Source organism: Penaeus japonicus, unplaced genomic scaffold (assembly GCF_977035675.1).
Source record: "Penaeus japonicus unplaced genomic scaffold, GWHDUDI00000001_assembly GWHDUDI00000014, whole genome shotgun sequence".
In the NCBI taxonomy this organism is placed as follows: domain Eukaryota; kingdom Metazoa; phylum Arthropoda; class Malacostraca; order Decapoda; family Penaeidae; genus Penaeus; species Penaeus japonicus.
The window spans coordinates 13,816,394-13,821,393 of record NW_028234416.1 but is presented as its reverse complement, the minus strand read 5'-3'; the positions used below and the strand labels follow the sequence as shown (position 1 = coordinate 13,821,393).

The 5,000-nt window shown below is 32.9% G+C and overlaps 1 protein-coding gene across 5 annotated transcripts in view; it reads left to right on the top strand.

The window, feature by feature from the left end:
• Positions 1-4,409: 4,409 nt before the first annotated feature.
• stau (double-stranded RNA-binding protein Staufen) overlaps positions 4,410-5,000 on the top strand; it is a 22,335-nt gene continuing 21,744 nt past the window's right edge. For 3 of the 5 annotated variants that reach the window (XM_043031658.2, XM_086543963.1, XM_086543961.1), the window contains exon 1: positions 4,609-4,774. The gene's annotated coding sequence lies outside the window, so the exon portion shown is untranslated. Of the gene's footprint in view, positions 4,775-5,000 lie in introns of all 5 variants that reach the window. The other 2 variants (XM_086543964.1, XM_086543962.1) reach the window with 1 other exon arrangement.

The window sequence follows — 5,000 nt, the reverse complement described above, 5'->3', positions numbered from 1 at the left end:
ATATATAGATTATATATATATAAAATATTATATAAATATTTTTATTTATACACACACACACACTCACACACACTCACATATATTATATTTTTATATATATATATTGATACTTATATATTATATATATATATGTATATATGCTTACACACACACAACACACACACTACACACACACACATATATAATATATATATATTATATATATAATATATATATATATATATATTTATTTATAGAGTAGATATATATGTATGTATGTATAATATATTTGATATTTAACATATATATGCTATATAATATACATATATATATATATTATTAACCCATTTATATATATATATATATACATATTATATACTACATACATTATTTTATATATATATATATATATATGTGTGTGTGTGTGTGTGTGTGTGTGTGTGTGTGTGTGTATGTGTGTGGTTGTCGGGTTGTTTTTCACTTGTCATCTTAATTTCTCTTTACTTTGATCGTGGTAGCGATTAAAGCGGGGCGTTCATGAGTGCCATTATTAAGTCACTAGCTTTCAAACACATTGAATTTACAAATGAGCACAAGAATCACTCAACGCGCCACTCCTGTTCAAGACGACCTTTCCCCTTCGTGAGATCGGTTCTTACTCGCTGCCCATATCCCGGATTTCCCTCTAATGCCCAAAAACTGCCCTCATGGGCACTGTCAGTTTTATTGGCCCTATTCCAGGTGCGGCCACCTGATTGACCTCATTTAAAAAGAGGGACATGACAGGATGTTCAGGCAACCGCGTGCAAAGCAAACTCCTGCTTGGAATCGACAAATACAACTAATGTATTCACAACTACAAGGCATGCAATAATTCACCAGTCATTAATATCTCTACTTACAGTAATAGTGTTTGTCCCAGACCATGCCTTAGTGAGACAATTGACAAGTAATTAAGTAAACTCCTGGTTCACTACAATATATATATATATCCCCCCCCCCCCCATTTTAGGGGTGGCTACAGCGGATCATCTGTCTCCATCTTCCTCTAACCTCTGCATACTCTTCAGTCAGATCAGCTGCTCCCATGTCTTCTCTCACTGATCCACGAATCTCTTAGGCCTTCCTCTCTTTCTTCTTCCAGGGGTTTCATACCTAACATCCTCCTCCCGACGCGTTCCTCGTCCCTCTCAGAACCAGGAGGGACGAGGAACGTGTCGGAACCACCTTAACCTTGCCTTTTTTCCAAACTGTTCCACATGTGTTGTTCCTCTTATCTATTAATTTCTGATCTTATCCTTTCTCGTTACCTCCAGTGAGAGCCTTGACATCCTCATCTCTGAAATGTCTGTTTCTGCCTCTTGCCTCTTGGTTAGAGCTACTGTCTACAGACCATACGGCATGTGCTCGTCTTACTACCTTCCCTCTCGTTCACGCACATGTACTCTGATAGATATAATTACACACACATACACACAAACACACACACACACACACACACATATATATATATATATGTGTGTGTGTGTGTTTGTGTGTGTGTGTGTGTGTACATAAACATACATTTATATCTCTCCAGAGGAAATGTCTAGCATTTCAGACTTCTTCCAAGCATTTTGTAAGAAATTGCTGCACTTTCATGTTAATTGATGTTTGTTTTAGTAGGATACCATTTAATTTATTTTCATTAGCAATAGTTATTTCTTTTGTATTTGTTTCCGAAAGTACACCCATACAAAGAAATAAGTTGTTTTTTTCTTCTTCTATAAAACTGTAATACTTATATTACACCGAGTGTAAAGAACATAATAAGCTGATATGAAGCCCATACTACAATCTTATTCTTCTACAACATTATTAAATACTGTCAGAGGGCACATATAAGTCCCACAAAATAGTAAAAACAAAGAGATGATAAACAGAAATCTGGTTCTTCTATAATGAGTGAAAAGTCGCTATCCGTCGGGTGGATCCCCTCGTTCCGAAATAAAACCCATTTGGATTGCCGCACAGGTGGCACAAATGCCTTTCATGGGGACTACTCAGGCAAATCTTCCCCAGTATACAACTGGTTAAAAGAGGGGGGGGGATAGGCTCCCTTTAATTAGGCATATATATATACATACATATATATATATATATATATATATATATATATATATATATATATATATATACACACTAGTTCTTCAATTAATCATGACTAATGGCATCATATCAGCTGCTCTGATGGCGCCCCTCGGCCGTTCTCGTGATACCCACTCGGCTCTGGCAATGGTGTCCCTTTGGTGTATCTCAGATGTGTATATGTATTGTATATATATATATATATATATATATATATATATATATATATATATACATATATTATATTTGTATTTATTATGTATATTTATGTTTTTATATAATATATTATATATGATATATATATATATATATATATATATTATATTATATATTATGAGTGATATATATATGTGTGTGTATACTGACCCGTATATATATATATATATATTATATATATATATATATATAATATATTATTATATATATATATATATATAGATATATATATATATATATGATTGTGTGTGTGTGTGTGTGTGTGTGTGTGTGTGTGTGTGTGTGTGTGTGTGTGTGTGTGTGTGTGTGTGTGTGTGTGTGTATGTGTGTGTTTATATGTATATATATATATATATATATATATATATATATATATATATATATATATATATATATACACACATATAAATACACACACACATACACATATATATGTATATTTATATATAAATATATATATATATATATTTATATATATAAATACCAGTGTATGTGTATGTGAGTGCGTGCAAACTTGCCCACAATATGCGTTTGAATAAGCACATCCTGAATATCCTTCCTGGCCATAAAGTCAGCCAGCCAAAAACGACGAAGGAAAAAATTCCCATCAGTGTCTGGCGCGTGCTATTGATTCTGAACCTGTAACGACGAGGGAATCTATTTACCCTCAAAGCTGTGCCGGTCTCAGCATTGCTCTGAAGATTAGTTTTAGTATAATTTTTATAATTATTCTTGTTATTATCATCATCGTTACTATTAATGTTCCTATTTCTATCCGTCCTATTATCATCATTGTTATATTGTTATTATTATCCTCATCACTATTCCATCTTCATCACATCTATTACTTCTATTGTTTTTGGCATTTGATAATAATGTTGTTAATGATAATAATCATAATGATAATCATGGTTATAACTATGATAATAATGAATATCGATAATAATAATAATTATGATAATATTCATTATCATAATAATTATAACACTGATGATAATAATAGTAAAATATAGTACTCATAATAACACTGATAATAGGGATAGCTATTATAGTAAAATAATGATAATAATAACGATGATAATAATGATGATAGTGATAACGATGATAATAATAATAATAATGGTCATAATGATAATATTACTGATAATAGCAATACTAATAATGACAGTATTAATGATTACAATGATAATAATAATTATGATAATGGTAATAACAAAAAATATGATAATGACAGTGATAATAATGATAACAATACTGACGATGATCATGATAATAATAGAACTAATAATAGTAATATTAGTAGTAATGATGACAATAATAATGATAACAATTATACAATACTGTTATTGATAATGCTAATAATGATAATAATCGTGACAACAACAATGGTAAGAATAATGATAATGATACCACTGAAATAATAAAGATAACAAATATTATGTCAACATAGTTATCAATCTTATTATCATCACCATTAAATTCTTTATTAATATCGTCATCATTATGTGGTATTATCATTAATTGTATTGTTTATGAGTCACAGCATCTTCTAAACAGCCACCTGACAGCAACAATATGATAAATAATGCATTGATGTATTTTCCGTGTTACTAATTGCATTATTGGCCAAATAGATCAAGACATTATGGAAGATCTGCAAGACCTGTGGATGAAGTTAGATGTTACTGATGGTGATTAATCATTGTCATTGATATTTTGTCGGTTTACTTCAGGCAAGAAATATTGATGTCGTTGCATCCCCCATATTGCAATGGATTTCAGTCTTGTCTGATTGCTAATGTTTTATATATAGCTTGACATATATATATATATATATATATATATATATATATATATATATATATATATATATATATATATATGACTATCTTTCATTTCCTTAGTACACATGAATTATCAAATAAGTAGACAGCTATATATAATTCATGGACACGCGGCTGAGCAACTTCCCTTGCAATAATTGGGCCGTGTTCACAAACACTCTGATTCGGATATGGCGCCTACATAGGCCTTGGAATTCCGCCTCTCAAAGGAATATTCCAGATACGCGTTTTCTCAGACTGGATATTCTCTCTTCTATTCAAAAGGAGTGATAATAGATGGATGCCTCTGAGAAGATAAAACTCATGATACCGTTTTGTGTCGATAAAGAGAGTCTTTTACGAGAGCGAAGCATATAACATCTCGCGGAAAGGCGGGGTTTGTGAACGCGGCCAGTGTTGTCAGTTCCCCCCACAGTGTTGTCAGCTCCCCCTCTATGTTGTCAGCTCCGCACATCAGCATGGCCGCACACTAGTTTGTAGGATACTGTCTCTCTTTGCCATACGTTTCACCAACTATTATCGCTCCCTCCGCCTCTGATTTCATCTCAACCTTAAGTACAACTCTAACTCTCTGGGTTGACGTGAAGTGAGAGGCCAAGAACATTAAGGTGAGTCCGCAAAAGGGGACTGGAGTGAGTGGACTCCACTTGTCGTCTGCATGTGAGGCTGACAAATAACCGCTCAGCTGATGCAAGGACTAACACCTACCCGACGTTTTTCTTATGTCAGGAGGCTCTTAGACTTGTGTAATGGCATTTCTGTTAAGTTCTGTTGTAGTTCTGTTAAGGAGGTTTGGTCTCTCGAGGGCACTCGGTTTGCCAAACGTCCTCAAGG